This window comes from Loxodonta africana, chromosome 14 (genome assembly GCF_030014295.1).
Source record: "Loxodonta africana isolate mLoxAfr1 chromosome 14, mLoxAfr1.hap2, whole genome shotgun sequence".
Classification (NCBI taxonomy): domain Eukaryota; kingdom Metazoa; phylum Chordata; class Mammalia; order Proboscidea; family Elephantidae; genus Loxodonta; species Loxodonta africana.
The window spans coordinates 20,902,090-20,919,161 of NC_087355.1; the positions used below are offsets into that span (position 1 = coordinate 20,902,090).

General features: G+C 38.7%; 1 protein-coding gene across 20 annotated transcripts in view; it reads right to left on the reverse strand.

Annotated features, from left to right (window-relative positions):
• Positions 1–17,072, reverse strand: part of NCOA2 (nuclear receptor coactivator 2) — a 321,186-nt gene that overhangs the window by 185,389 nt on the left and 118,725 nt on the right. For 3 of the 20 annotated variants that reach the window (XM_064267797.1, XM_023545776.2, XM_023545777.2), the window contains one exon: positions 1,085–1,195. The exons of 15 other annotated variants lie outside the window; for them this stretch is intronic. The gene's annotated coding sequence lies outside the window, so the exon portion shown is untranslated. Of the gene's footprint in view, positions 1–1,084; positions 1,196–16,052; positions 16,162–17,072 lie in introns of all 20 variants that reach the window. 2 more of the 20 variants (XM_064267796.1, XM_064267793.1) reach the window with 2 other exon arrangements.

Sequence of the window (17,072 nt, forward strand, 5' to 3'; positions counted from 1 at the left end):
TACAAGAGGATCACTGGCTGCTAAAATGAGCCAGAGGTGGAGTCTTAAAAACTTGTGAGCAGCCATCCAAGGTAAAACAATTGGTCTCCAAAGGAAGATGAAAATCAGGAATAGGAAAAGGAAATGGAATGTGTGAGTAATTGCTTCCATGAACAACTGCCTCCTTTGCCATGAGACCATAAGAACAGAATAGTGCCCAACTACCGTTACGGAATATTTTTATCAAAGATTCTATAGCAGAATCTTGATCAAAAAGGGGAAAATGCAGATTTCCATATCCTCATGGAATCCAGACTTTCTGGAGCCACTGAGGCAGGTTGAACCTCCAAAACTGTTGCCCTAAGATAATCTTTAAACCTTAAAACAAAAATATTCCCTGAAGTCTTCTTTAAACCGAACAATAAGTTAGCTTATTTAGTAAAGAATGTTTGCCTTGAACATCATGCTGTTTTGAAGAACTATCTATTTGGGATCACGCTGAAAACAGACAGACAAAAAGCTTTGGGGCCAGTGAGTTTATGTTAATGGGGGAAGAACAATTTGGAAAAGGAAGGCAAGAATCTATGTCACTGAATTATACATGTAGAAATTGTTGAATTAGTGTATGTTTTGCTGGGTATACTTTCAACAACAACTAACTAACTAACTAACTAACTAAATAAATGTGTGCATAAAAAGCTGCAAAAAAGAGCCAGAGCTGCTGATGACATTCGCTGCCATTACATAAGTTCCTAACTGAATAAATAAGCCAACACAGAGAAAAGGAAAGACAAAAGAGAGATGGTCCAATGGTATCATTTAAGTCCTTCCATCTAGCTGTGCCTAGAGCCAACTGTAGCCTTCGACTTCCCAGTTATATGAGGCAATATTAAACTCCAGTTTTTGCTTATACTGGTTTGAGTTGGGTTTCAGACACCTGCAACCAAAGGAATCTAGGACTACCTAACTGGTTACCTTATAACCAGGCATCAAAATTAGCGACTATACATTTCTTTCAAGTATGTGCCATTTTGCATCAACCTTTATAAAGTTTAGGGCTCAAAGAATATGCCCTATCCATCCAGATACCTTAGTGGAAGAGTACCTGGAGTAAGAGAGTTGAGCTCCTTTGGTGGGTAAAACAATGCAAGTAGGTTGCCAGAGCCAGGACAGAGTCCTGAAGCCCCTGGAGACTGCGACATCTGAAGCTTTTAATCTGTAAAGGGGGGAATAAAAATCAGCACAAGAATTAGACCAACTGAGGGAAGAGCAGACTTTTGCGGAAATCCAGGTTACTCGTTTTAATCCTTAGACACTTTTAAAGTGCACTTTTAGCTACACAACCACAGGTAAATAAAAGTTTGTTTGTTTTATAAGGAATCAGTTTAGTGGAACTGAAAAATCATGTTTGGTCATGCAGAATTCTTCCCAATTTGATATAAAACCAAACTCACTGCCTCCAAGTCAATTCTGACTCACAGCGACCCTACAGGACAAAGGAGAACAACCCCACAGGGTTTCCAAGGCTGTAAATCTTTACGGAAGCATATTGCCACATTTTTCTCCCAAATTTGATATAAGATGTAGGAATACTGACTCTTTATACCAAGTCCATCAACTTCTTCCCTATGGGTGAAATAAACTGGGGTAGAGCTATACTTTCTGGATAAAGTATTCATGAAATGTTATAAAGCTGGGTGTTGATGTAGATTTTTTTCGGGGAGGCTGGGGAAGATATCGAAATTGAGACATCATCTGTGTCCTCAGTGATCAGTATATAAAGTAAAAAGAACAGCTGATGAAGAAAAACGAAAACTGGGTTTGAGTGCCAGCATCGACATTTTCATGCTATGCAGCCTTGGGGCTTTTCCTACTAATTATTCCCCGCTGAAAACCATCCTATGCCTTACTATCAGATTCTTATTACTACAAAGGATGGTTTTCCATATCATTCACCATCAAAACACCTTTGGTGGCTTCCTACTGCATATGGAGTATTAAGAACAGGCAGCCAGTGTGGGCTCTGTGGAAAGAATGCCACACTAGAGATGGATATTTGCAAAGGGAAATGTGCGGGGGTAGACAGTGGTGGTACATATATCAGACATTCTGACTATGGAATATTCTAAGGAAGAATGGTATATATATCAGCCATTCAGGATACGGAAGTGTTTAAAGAAGACACTAACCAAGCATGGTGAGGCGGTCATTAACATTTAAGAAAAGCTGTATTAGAAACACCAGGTATGAAAAACTTTTTTAGCTGTTGTAACTTATGCCCTTTTCCACTAGGGAGCAGTTGGTAATACAGGAAAGATTATGCTTGTGGCCTCTAGTGGATCAGGGGAAAAGGTAAGTTAAGCACAAATGCCTAGGGAGTAGTACCTGAAAAGCCTGTAAACTAGGAAATTCATCAGTCCACTGGGTTTTCTTGGATGGTAGGAGCAAAGTAAAAACACGGAACAGAGTATGTGGTCTCAGAGGAAAGAGCCATGTAGCCTCTCCCCCCATGTGTTTGCCTTAACAACACACAGCAGTACAAGGCCAAGGCACAACTCACAACACACAGGACTCAAGCCAGCACTTGCCACCTGTTTACAGTGTCAGTTTTGAAAAAGCATTAAGCCTTTAAAATTTCAGTTTTCTTACCTACAAAATGAAAATTATACAATAACACCACTATGAATCAGAATGCTCATAAAAAGACAAGTTATAATTACTTCATTACCACAGCCAAAGTTGGTTTGTTATTAATTATTCAAAAACCTCCTAAAAATGATCATGTTCTCCTTTTAGTAAACACAACACACTAAAGAGAATGTTGTCCTTATTCTTTGACTTAAGATCTTACAGTCCTTAAGACCATCATTTTAAACATTTGATTAAAAAAACCCAACCCAATGCCGTCGAGTCGATTCCAACTCATAGCGACCGTATGGGGCAGAATAGAACTAACTGCCCCACAGAGTTTCCAAGGAGCACCTGGTGGATTCGAACTCCAAACCTTTGGTTAGCAGCCACAGCACTTAAGCACTGCACCACCAGGGTTTCCAAACATTTGATACCAATACAAAATATTGAGGCTTTGTAAGAGGTAGGAGATAACCCCAAATATCTGGTAACCCCAACAAATTAAGTGTGTGCATGAATGTGTTGTTTTTTAACTCGCTTTCATGAGATTATATTTAAGAACAATGTAAAGGAAAAAAGTATATTACTCGAGCATGCTACTATAGGGTTCATAGCAATCCAAATTTACTATATTCAACTAGATGCATAAAGATTATAAATATTAATCCAGGTATATTTGTACATTATCATACAAATATCAAGCACTACAGAAACACTTGCCAATAAAATAAAACAACTACAGGGGCAACAGGAGAACATTGTTTGGATCCCATCTTTGCTACTTATTAACTACATAAAATTAGGCAGGTCATTTACTGTCTTGGTTTGTTTTTCCCAATTGTAAGATTTCCCCCTCCAAAATTCCATGATTCTTTCAATATCATTAATAATAATGTCAGCGGGGTGGCAGTGGGTCAAGTCTACTGTTAAATCCAAGTGACGGGATCTACTTCTGATGTGCAATGACTGCTCAGAGTAATCCTAGCATCCCAGTTCTATATTAATGTACCCATTATGTGCGTGTGTGTGTGTGTGCGCACTGGTTGTGTTGCTCTGTATGTGTGTATTCACCTAAAGCTGAGTTTTCATTTTAACAAACATCCGTCAGGCCTCCACTAGCAGATGTGTTAAGAACTGGGGATAAAACTGTGGCAAGGCAGAGCCCACCCTTCAGCACGTCACAGATGAGAGGGCTCTGGCTCATGCGGATTCACCTCTAGCTCCTCCTCTAGAGAACACATTCAGTGATTTGGTGGCAATATTCTTATCTTACTTAGTTTAACCATAAACTTGAGAGCTCAGCTGCTAACCAAAAGGTTGGCAGTTTGAATCCACCAACAGCTCCTTGGAAACCGTATGGGGCAATTCGACTCTGCCCTATAGTGTAGCTATGAGTCGGGATCAACTTGATGGCAAAGGGTTTGGTTTTTGTTTTTCCCATAGATATTCTAGGCAAAAAATAGAAAACTAGTGGGGAATTTAAATTTTGTCACAGATATGTGAATACAGTTAATTTTAGGAACTACTTAAACTACTATGATTTTTAATTTCTACCCTGAAAGTAGAGATGTTCATTCGTAACAGCAAAAAGACAAATATAAAATGGTCATAGAATTTTTTTGTTTAACTGCAGAGTCAAAATGGCTGTGTAGGCTTGCAGATTTTTACATACTGAGTTCAGGAAAAAGACACAACTTGTACAGGGTCTTACAGCTACCAGCCTGGGACCAAGCCAGTGCACTACCCATTGCTCTCAAGCATGTCTGTGTCACTTGTGTCTTTTCTGATCTAAGAACCTATGCTTAATGTTTTATTTTCTAAAGGAAATGGTAGAGAAAAATCAGTAAGAGATGTTTTTATTTGTCTTTATGTTGTCTATTTAGCAAAAATTCTAAATAAAAGATTACGCTGCTCCAACAGTATTTTCTGTAATATATCAAAATGGTATTTGTTTTCTTTGTGTGGTGATATTCTGAGTTATATTTCTTTCCCTTTTTCCAACCTTACGATAAATTTTAAAATAGAATGTTCAAATGTAGTCATTTTGAATAAATGAGCAGCTGCCCCGCCTTTTTTAAATCGCCCTCTCACCTCCTTACTAAATGACTGGCAACAATGGGAACACCTCCTGACAACAGCAAGGCACACGACAAGTTCGGTGAGAGAGACTGAGGCATACTGTTGAACTCTAATGGTCACATGTATAACCCATTTGCTATGAGTTGGAATCGACTTGATGACAATGCGTTTTTGTTTGTTTGTTTATACTTTCATCCTCAGAATCTCTAGATGGTACTCCCAAGTGAGAAGGTGTGCAAAGCTTTTGTTCAGAGCAAATTTTAAAACTAAATGTCCTCTTCTCTTTCTTATTTTTCTCTTGTTCCCCTAAAAGGAGGCATGACAGGGTGTAAGCAAGAAGAGATGAGGAAGTAACCATAAAGGAAACATGTAATAAAGGAAAGAAAGAAAGTCTAGAAAATGGATTGTTCAGGTGCTGACCATCACTGTTTAAAGATCTTTAGCTCTCATGATGCTATTCCTTTGCTCTAAGAAGGCTAGAAAGGAAAGAATATGAGAAGAGGCCTCAGTTCTCTGAAAGGCCACTCTACTGCATTTCCTCCTTCTCCATTCCAAACTGCCTAATCTGATGATTTTAAATACTTTGTAGCTAATTTATGTTGTTAAGTGACTGTATGTATGTATGAGTGTGTGTGTGTGTATGTTTTATGGAAGGTGACTTCCAATGACTGTCAGGTTGTTTTGTTATTCAGGAAGGAAGCTCAGCCTCTACCCTTTAGCAGTATGAGCTACGATAAAAAACCAAACCAACCAACCAGCTGGCACCAAATCAGCTCCCCGCTCGTGGAGACCCTCTGTGTGTCAGAGCAGAACTGCACTCCACAGGGCTTTCAATGGCTGGTTTTTCTGGAAGTAGACCACCAGGCCTTTCTTCCCACCCCTGGGTAGATTCAAACCGCCAGCCTTTCAGTTAGTAGCCAAGAGCATTGTGGTGCAGTGAATTACTTAATATGGCCCTTTCAGACATGCACAGTCTTGTGACTCCCACAAAATGATTGGATGAGGATATGCATAAGGTGCTTGTGGCCCACCAAGGCTATAGGACAGGCTAACAATGCAAATAAGGTGCTTGGAAACCCTCGGGTGATGGGACCATGCAAATAAGGCATATAGAACCCTACCGAGTGGACTGGTCAGTTTTGCCATCCTAAAAAAAAACCATTGCCATCCTACTAGGCTTAAAATGAGCTCATCCCAGAGATGAGGAGGGGAGACCTCACCACCACAAAGAAGAGACGAGAGCAGAGCGTGTCCTTCAGACCTGGGGTCTCTGTATTAGAGCCTCCTCGACCCAGGAGACAGAGAGACAGAAAGCTCTAACAATGGAGATGATGGAAGACGGTGAGAAGTAGTGGCAGAGAAATGGTAGAAACAGAGCCAGAAGACCAGTGTGAGATGGTACGGCTGGCTTTCCAGCTCACAGAGCAAGGTAGCTACAGAGGGCATGCTGACCACAGAGCAAGAGTGTTGAGTGCCTTTGGGCAGGAAGCTTCCTGGTGGAGCAGGGTACCCCGGGCACTTGTTGAAACCGAGCTAAAGAGCTTTGTAATACTTCCCCAAGAAGGGCAGAGGCCAGGCTGAGGGTCCAGAGGCCAAGTGGCTGAGGGGCTGAGAGGCCAAAGGCCAGAGAGAAGCCTGCCGGCAGACAGGCTGAGAAGAAGCTGTCCTGACCAAAGAACTGTTATCCTGGGTTGGTCCTGATCCTGAATTGTAACCTGTTACTTCCCTAATAAATATTTTAACTATGAGTGTGGTCTGGGAGTTCTGTATGTCCACTGCAACAAATTATCGAACCCAGCAGAAAAGTAGAGTGCCATGGGAGAGACGGCTGGTGTCAGAATTGGTAAAAAGCTTGGACAGAGATGGTTCTGTCTGACCTCCACCTCACAGGAATCTGCCTTTGGCTGATGATAATTTTCTCTCCTTCCTCTTTTTTTAAAAAAAATAAATGTTAGAGGTCTAAAAAAATTTTTTATTTTATTTTTTTTTTCCTCCTCCTAATGTTAGAGGAGGTCAGACGCCCCACATTGCCATTTTTATACGTGTAAACTTTTCTCATCACACAGAGACTCCTACCACACAAAAGGGATGGGGAAAAAATTAGGAAAAAAAGACAGACACAGCAAGAGAGTACAGTATGTGGCCTGTACAACAGGTAGAGCTCAGATGGAAACAGTTGCTGACAGTTGATCTGAAATTTTCAGAAAGGTAACTTAACCTGTCCTAGGAACAGGAATCTGAGATGAGGAAGCAGAAAAGGAAGGGAAGAGGGGGCAGAGGAGGGAATTGAGGAAGATAATAGCTCACTTTTAAAAGTTATTTTCTATGTTGTAGGCATTGTTCTAAGTGCTTTATATTAATTTTCTTAATATAACAAAACCACATACAAGAATACATGTCAGGGAGGTAGAGAAGTGCAATCTGAACAGGAGGAATAGATTAGACTCAAGCTGGCATCAAGAATAAAGGGGCCTCAAGGTAAGCTTCACTTTAGGTGCTTAGTAAAACTGGACACTGGCTTATTTCTGTCTTATGTGCCTGCAACTGACTGCTTGTAAAAAGTATGTGGACTTATAATATCCTTACATTTCTAATAGTTTTCATATCCTCACACTTAACCATTTTGTATATCTCTTCAACTAGAGTTATTTTTCAATTTGAGAATACACCAGACTTATTTATTAACCTATAGTAAGTAGTGAGCTGAAATTGACTGGTATTGGCCATTTTGAATTGGATAATCATATAGTCTACTATTCTGGGAATGACATCTTGAAGAGGAATCGTGTTGTATTCATCATCAAAAAGAATGTTTCAAGATCTATCCTGAAGTACAATGCTGTCAGTGATAGGATAATATCCATACGCCTACAAAAAAGACCAGTTAATATGACTATTATTCAAATTTACACACCAACCACTAGGGCCAAAGATGATGAAATAGAAGATTTTTTATCAGCTGCTGCAGTCTGAAATTGACTGAACATGCAATCAAGATGCATTGATAATTACTGGCGATTGGAATGCAAAAGTTGGAAACAAAGAAGAAGGATCACTTAGTTGGAAAATATGGCCTTGGTGATAGAAAAAATGCCGGAGATCGAATGACAGAATTTTGCAAGACCATTGACTTCTTCATTACAAATACCTTCTTTCACCAACATAAACATCACCAGATGGAACACACAGAAATCAAAATGACTACATCTGTGGAAAGAGACGGTGGAAAAGCTCAATATCATCAGTCAGGACAAGGCCAGGGGCCGACTGTGGAAGACCATCAATTGCTCATATGCAAGTTCAAGCTGAAACTGAAGAAAATCAGAGCAAGTCCACAAGAGCCAAAATATGACTTTTGAGTATATCCGACCTCAATTCAGAGACCATCTGAAGAACAGATTTGACGCATTGAACACCAGTGACCAAACACCAGGTGAGTTGTGGAACGACATCAAGGACATTATACATGAGGAAAGCAAGAGGTCATTGAAAAGACAGGAAAGAAAGAAAAGACCAAGAAGGATGTCAGAGGAGACTCTGAAACTTGCTCTTAAATGTCGAGCAGCTAAAGCAAAAGGAAGAATTGATGAAGTAAAAGAACTGAACAGAAGACTTCAAAGGGCATCTCGAGAAGACAAAGTATTATACCGACATGTGTAAAGAGCTGGAGATGGAAAACCAAAAGGGAAAAACACTCAGCATTTTTCAAGCTGAAAGAACTGAGGAAAAAATTGAAGCCTCAAATTGCAACAGTGAAGGATTCTATGGGGGAAAATATTAAACGACACAGGAAGCATCAAAAGAAGATGGAAGGAATACACAGAGTCATTATACCAAAAAGAATTAGTGGATGTTCAACCATTTCAAGAGGTGGCATATGATCAGGAACCAACGGTACTGAAGGAAGAAGTACAAGAAATATGGAAGACAGCTTCCTGGCCAACTGACTGGAAGAGATCCATATTTATGCCTTTTCCCGAGAAAGGTGAGCCAACCGAATGTGGAAACTACAGAACAATATCATTAACATCACACGCAAGCAAAATTTTTCTGAAGATCATTCAAAAACGGCTGCAGTGGTATATTGACAGGGAGCTGTCAGAAATTCAGGCTGGTTTCAGAAGAGAACGTGGAACCAGGGGTATCATTGCTGATGTCAGCTGGATCCTGGCTGAAAACGGAGAATACCAGAAGCATGTTTACCTGTGTTTTATCGACTGTGCAAAGGCATTCGACTGTGTGGATCATAACAAATTATGGATAACATTGCGAAGAATGGGGATTCCAGAACACTTAACTGTGCTCTTGAGGAACCTTTACATAGATCAAGAGGCAGTTGTTCAGACAGAACAAGGGGATACTGAGTGGCTTAAAGTCAGGAAAGGTGTGCATCAGGGTTGTAGTATTTCACCATACTTATTCAATCTGTATGCTGAGCAAATAATCTGAGAAGCTGGACTATATGAAGAAGAACACGGCATCAGGACTGGAGGAGGACTCATTAACAACTTGACTTAAGCAGATGACACAACCTTGCTTGCTGCAAGTGAAGAGGACTTGAAGCGCTTACTAATGAAGATCAGAGACCACAGCCTTCAGTATGGATTACACCTCAACATCAAGAAAAAACAAAAATCCTCACAACTGGACCAATGAGCAACATCATGATAAATGAAGAAAAGATTGAAGTTGTCAAGGATTTCATTTTCCTTGGATCCACAATCAACAGCCATGGAAGCAGCAGTCAAGAAATCAAATGACACACTGCATTGGATAAATCTGCGGCAAAGAACATCTTTAAAGTGTTGAAGAGCAAAGATGTCACCTTGAAGACTAAGGTGCGCCTGACCCAAGCCATGGTATTTTCAGTTGCATCATAGGCATGTGAAAGCTGGACAGTGAAGAAGGAAGACCGAAGAATTGACGCCTTTGAATTGTGGTGTTGGCAAAGAATATCGAATATACCATGGACTGCCAAAAGAACGAACAAATCTGTCTTGGAAGAACTACAGCAAGAAATGTTCCTTAGAGGCAAGGATGGCGAGACTGCATCTTACATACTTTGGACATGTTGTCAGGAGGGATCAGTCCCTGGAGAAGGACATCATGCTTGGCAGAGTACAGGGTCAGCGGAAAAGAGGAAGACCCTCAATGAGGTGAATTGACACAGTGGCTGCAAGAATGAGCTCAAGCATAACAGTGATCGTAAGGATGGCTCAGGACCGGGCAGTGTTTCGTTCTGTTGTGCACAGGGTGGCAATGAGTCAGAACTGACTCGACAGCACCTAACAACAACATAGTAAGTAAAGTAGGCCCTGCGTGATGCAAAAGGTTTCACCAGCACTGCTGAAAAAAGGCCTGAAAATCCATAAGATTACAGCCAAGAAAACCCTATGGTACAGTTCTACTCTGAAATTCGTGTGGCTACCATGAGTCAGAATGACTCAACGGCAAAGAGTTTAGTAAGTAAATTAAAAATCAACATGAATTTACTTAGTGCTTTGTATGTGCCCACATGTTATGGATCCCCAACTTATCATTTAGAAGGGAAATTTACAATCTAGTTGGGTTAAGGCTTGGAATGTAGTAGCCACCATTATAAGCCCAATTTTCAGACACTGTCAGCTAAGAATGCAGCCAACAACTACTTTCCTCTCCTAGTGGCACTTCTTGTTGTTAGGTGCCGTTGAGTCGGTTCTGATCCACAGCGGACCTATATACAATAAATAGAAGACAACATGGCCCGGTCCTGCACTATCTTCACAACCCTTGCTGTGTTTGATCTCACAGTTGCAGCCACTGTGTCAACCCATCTTGTTGAGGGTATTCATCTTTTTCACTGATCCTCCACTTTACCAGGCATGATGTCCTTCTCCAGGGACTAATCTCTCCTGATAACATGTCCAAAGTACTAGGATGAAGGCTCACCACCCTTGCTTCTAAGGAGCATTCTGGCTGTACTACTTCCAAGACAGATGTGTTCATTCTTCTAACAGCCTATGGTATATTCTATATTCTTCACCAACATCATAATTCGAATGCATCAATTCTTTTCTGGTCTTCCTTATGATTCACTGTCCAGTTTTCATGTGCATATCAGATGACTGAGAAATACTAGTAATTAATCAGTTTGACTGCAATTTTTTTTTAGTGGTACTTAAGTCCCAACGACAACAAAAAATATCCAAACCCATTGCCACTGAGTTGATTCCGATCCTTAGTGACTATATACGGCAGGGTTTCCAAGGCCATAAATCTTCATGGAGAGACTGCCACATCTTTCTCCTGGGATCGGCTGATGCGTTAACTGCCCACCTTTGGGTTAGCAGCCGAGTACTTAATCACCACACCACCAGGGCTCCTTCCCCATCAACAGAAGATGTCCTGTATTTCTGAGTTTCATCTCTAGCTACTGCTATTATAACAATCTAGAACAGATTCTAGGGTTGCAGACTGTGTAACAGGATAAGCACAAGGCCAAGAGTGTCAGAAGACAGATAGAAATGGACCCAGTGCCCATTGCCCCTCCTACTCACTACACCAACTACGATACATTATTTTGCATTTGTTGTCAATATTGCTTTGTCATCCCACCATTCATGTAACATGTTGGCTTGCCATTTTTCTTACTACATTGCGACACATGGGTGAAACACAGGCTCTATAGATCGCTTCTGTATACCTGAAACATGCCTACTTTACTGCGGCTCAATAACTGCTCCAGAAATGAGCATAGTGTAAACTGAAAATAACTATCACACTACTGAGGAATTAAAAAAATCAGGCTTTATCTGATCAAGAAGTTCCATTTGTATCACCAGAGGAGGTCCTATAACACAGACAAAATGATTTTGGGACTACACAGTCCCAGGTTCAAATACCAGATCAACCTATCTAGCTACAAGACCTTCATTAACTTTTCTGAGCCTTAGTGTTTGATCTATAAAATGGGGACACCCCCAAAACTGTTAGTAAGAATTTGATGGAATAGCACACTGCAGGTATGCAAGAAAATTAAGTTTCCTTCTTAAAACTCCTTTATATTCTATTTTACAAAAAAGTTACCTCCATACTTTATAAAGATGTGGTCAAGCCCAAACTAGAAGGTATATGAAACAAAATTTTCAAAACAATAAGAGTTATGATATAAACAATCAAAGTCTTATTTTTCAAGTTAGATTTAACAAATGATTTAAGAAACAGCATGCATTACTGAAATACTGTCAGCATATTTCACAATACTAATTAAAACTTTATTATGTATATGCTTTAAAAGAAGAGAAATAAGAAAATGGCAGCTGTTAAGAAGGCAAATTTTAGGCTGTAGGTAACTAAAGCCTGTTTTTGTGTTCACAATGAATATTGTTATTTATGTAACAAAAACTCACAAGCAACTGAGAAAACCATGCACTGATCCTACAGAACACAGGCTTCCTCTGTATAAAACAACTGGGGAAAATCTGAGAGGGAGGACTGCCTAATTGTTTCACATTTCATAAAAGGTAAATGCCAGGTCTGTTATTTAAGATCATGACTATCTGAAATATACTCAATAACAAATTGAAACTTGTATGTCAATGTGATTTAACTTTTAGAAAAAAAATAATTGAAATAATTCTCCAGTCACTCACAGAAATACAATCTTTTCTAAACAGAATTTGAAATTTGCTTTTGAATTAAACATTTTCTTCTCTTTGCATAAAAAGGTTCAATGCAAGTATCTTATTATAGGAATTGGCAGAAAATTCCTTTTTAACTTTTTGTTAAATACAGTAAAACTTCTAAAGTTATTTTTAAAGAGAGGAACATGAAAGAGAAAGTGAGCTAGATCCATCCTTCTTTCAAAAGAAAATAACCCTTGTTAATAGGAAACCCAAATGTAAATCCCATTGAACACATTATTTGTATAACCTCATTTGCAGCCAAGGAACAGCTTCATATTTCTGAGGCCTGCATTTTGCTTTATTAATTAACGATAGATTATTGTTTCTGACATAACACACATTTTAGTGGCTTCATGGGCTTTCGGTCTTGTTCGTAGTGCCACACTGATACTGATATGAACCAGCAGACCCTCACTGGGACAAGGGAAAGTCACACACAATGCTAACTAAGCCCTGTCACATCCTTACCTATATTTAGAGAGTCAGCTTCAAACTTTACTTTGTTTTGAAGTACTTTTGGGGGGCGGGGGGGGGGGGCTTTGAGAGTCTGCTTTTGTTTTTTGTTTTTAAGACAACAAACTTCCATAGAACAAACACTACAAACGCAATGTAGCTTCGTGATTAGGCCCAAGGACTCTGGAGTCAGACTGGGTTAGGCTAGCTAATTAAATTAGGTACATATCCTTGGGCAAGTCACTTAACCTCTCAGTGCCTTCGTGCCCCTGTCTTTAAAATGGGGTCATAATGGCAGCTACCTCATAGGTTTCTTTTGAGGATTATGTGAATAAATATGAAAAGGGCTTAGAACAGGACCTGGCACATGATATGTACAATATGCATGCTAGCTATTATAAATGATGTTTCATTTCCAAGAATTTCACATTCCATTTTCACTATGACTGAAACAGGAACTGTGTTGATAATACTTGGTTTCACATTCATGTCTGTATATTGAAACCACACTGTTGACTGGCCTAAAACTACAAAATTTAATCAAATATAAGTCAACTGTACATTTGAATAAACAGATGACAAGCTATGTGTCTATACTTGTATTCATGCCCTTCTCTTCCTACCTGTTTGGGGCCCCATCATGATCACTAATCTTTAGTAATATAGTAATCTCATTTTAAACAAAGAACATTTATTTAAAGGACAGGTTGAGGCATAAAATTTGCATGCACATTTATGGGGAACAGTTAATTTTTTAAATGTTCTATGAATAAAACACTGAAAAAAACAAAATATTAACTGAGGTGTGGCTGTATACTGAAAAAAAAATTTAACGAAGAAGTCGGCTTCACATCCCTGATTTATGATTACTGAGCACTTTCTTCTGACAAGACTCATTTCGCAACATCTGATGGGATCAGTTAATCAAAACTTTCCTTTTCTTAGATCATAATTTTTTTTTCCACTTAACTAGTACAGAAGAAGGCACAAAACGTCTTTGTCATTGTTACATGATTCAATTAAAAACAGATGAATTATAAGAAACAACGCTGTTTCACAATATATATTGGATGTAAAAATTGAATGCTTTGAAAATAAAAGTAGTTTAGTTTCGATTTCAAAGAGAATTTAGACACAATCAGAATATACCTCACATTCCGATGCAAAGATTTATCCAGAGTTTGAATTAACCTAATACACATGAAGGCCAAGAACAGTGTCTTGCCGAAAGTAATAGTAAATGTTTGTTTTTCCTCTTCTCTGTCTAACCATCAAGTTAACCTATATCTATCTCTGCTTTAAAAACACTTGTGAAAACTTTAACTACCTCATGAAACTTCATTGTGTTATATAAACAATCAGGTGTGTTATTTCCATAATCAGTCCTTGAAATTTTGTAGGAAACGGGAATCTTAATCAACAGAGGCTCTCAGTCAAAATAATGACTTAATTAAAAGGAGTGCTGGTGTAGAACTACCGCAATAAGCTAACAATATCAAATTTATTAGAATAATGTCTCTTATTTGCTATATCTAAAATGAGAAAGGAGCCCTGACGGCGCAGTGGTTAAGAGCTCGGCTGCTAACCAAAAGTTCGGTAATTCAGATCTATCAGTTGCTCCTTAGAAACCCTATGAGGCAGTTCTACTCTATCCTGTAGGGTTGCTATGAATCGGAATTGACTCGACAGCAATGGGAGTACGTTTTTGGAGCACCGGTGGTGCAATGATTAATAGCTCAGGCTGCTAACCAAAAGGTCGGCAGTCCAAATCCACCAGTGGAATTGACTCCATGGCAATAGGGTTTGTGTGTGTTTGTTAAAATGAGAAAAGGATCAAGAAGTGAGTGAGTGTCGGCTCACAGAGACCCACAGGACGCCACCACGGCAGAATCTGTGAGGACGCTGCAGCTTTTGGCTCAGGGACTGAACAGCTTTGGTAATGAGCCACTGTGATGTGAAAGGGGAAAGTATTTTATTTTTCCCTTTAAAAATAAGAAGATGGGAAGGAGACAGATACTGTGAGCATACTGTGGTTTAAAGTAACATGTTTCAGCATTTAAGATATGTTAAAATAAAAACGTATCCAAAGGATAACCATATTTCGTAGAAGACTCTCATTTTATATTTTCAAAAAATACTTTGAACAGAAAGTTTGAACCTGACCTTGGCATACAATATAAATGTGTCAGTGAGTAAGTTCAAAGAAATAAAAATTTAACTGTTTGACAATAAAGATTTTACAAAACTTTGTAGATATCATGAAGCAGCAGCAACATTAAAAAAACATTAAGAAAAATTTATACGTCCCAAAGCACCTAGCTACAAAGAAAATCTAAAATCTAGATTCCACTGGGTTAATAAAGCAGCTTCTACTGTTGGATATCAGTAACAGACTCATGAAACCAAACTAATTTGTCTAACAGATGTTTAGTTAAGGAACTGTACATTTCTATTCTATTCAAACATAATAGCATGAATCACCATGACACAGTTTGCAAATACATTAGTTGAAAACTATCTTCCATTTTCACTCTCCACTTTATAACACAGGTAACAAAAGTAATTCTCTGGCCTGTAATAAAACAGCCATAAAAAAGGAAGAACTGAAATATAAAACAGCTTTTTTAATTACAAGGAACTGAAAGAAACTGAGAGATTAATTGTTGTCTTTTGCCATTATTCCCTCTATTCTAATTTAAGTCCTCAATTCAGTAACTATGACATACTCGTTTCTTTTAAAGATCATCTGTTATAATTTAGGTAAAGATTTAAAACTCTCCATACTCAAGTATAGCATTGGTAGATTGTTTATGGGCTTCCCCACTCACCCTTCCCCTGATGTTCATCCTGGCCTTTCCCACCCCTGCTATCAGTCCGTTTCACTTCCCAAGGAGGCACAATACAACTATGCTGTGACTCCGTGAGACAGAAATGTAACAAACTTCCAGTCTTTAAGGTGAGAATACAAAATTTCAAGTGTACGGTTCTGCTTATGTAATTCATATAACTGCCACCAAAAAAAAAAAAAAAAAAGTGCCAAACTGTTGGTTTACAGAAAAGAGAGTCCTCAAATTAATTAATTCTGCTTTTTTAAAAAGTAGTAAAGACAAACAATTCTGTAGACTACGGCATCATAAAAGCAACCTTTCACAGAGACATGTGCTTAAGATCACGAGCGCCTTCAAAATTCGAATGCATATATTTGTACTCTATGTTTAACTTGTCATTTGGCCATTATTTACTTACTTGTAACTCTCCCTTGTTCTTTTTGGAGGATAAGGCAGAGGTGTAGCTGTGATTGAGCCAAAAAATATAATTGATTGTAGACATGATTCAGGAAATAGCATTTAAACAACTATGGAATTAAGTTAAAATCACAGTTAGCAAATTTCATAGTTACTTCTCTGGTTTTCTCTAGTTATACAGAGTCTCAAACCAACAACAGAAGAAGACAGAATGAAAACATCTATATCCAAATGCAGAAGAATTAAAGCAAAAAAGAAAGAAATTAAAGCAAAATAAGAAGCTCCCGTGCTTTATCTATCCCTTACCTCTGTACGTTGTCAACAGTGGAGAATGACATATATGACCTGAGCTGCAATAATAAACCATGGGGTGGATAAAGGAAGATGCAAGATTTTATTTTCTGTTTCATCTTTAAGTGAATTCTGGCAAGGTCAGCTGACTCAAATTCAGCACGTGCCCAGAAAATAACATATGATCTGGCACTTTCTAAGTGATTGCTAAAAATCCTACTAACGGACCCAAATCAAACATTAAAACATTTCTAAAGTTACTGTGGTAGCATTTATGAGAAACTCCCCTTATCACGGACCTTCTCCATGATGGCTCTATCATCCACATGAGTCCAAAAAACCCACTGCCGTCGAGTCGATTCCGACTCAGTAGAATATTCAAATTTAGACTGAAATCTAAGCATCAACAAGAAAAAAGGCAGAAAAATACACATTTTATTAGCAGTCTAAAAACTGCTTCTCACCACTACCATCCATCCATACTCCTGTTTTTAGCACAGAAAAGCATAGTTAGGAATGCATACCCACCATAACTTTCTCAAAAGATTTTTACCCCAGTGGTGCCTCCTCTGAGACCAGCTAACTTTCGATCTAGACGAGACACAGACTGGTAATGCTTTTCATTTTAATTATTTCCAAAGAACGCCAGCTATGCCAAAAGAAGTCATATTTAGAAACTTTCCAGTTTAAAAAAAAGTGTTCTTACAGTGAAATAGCTTTAAACAGAAAC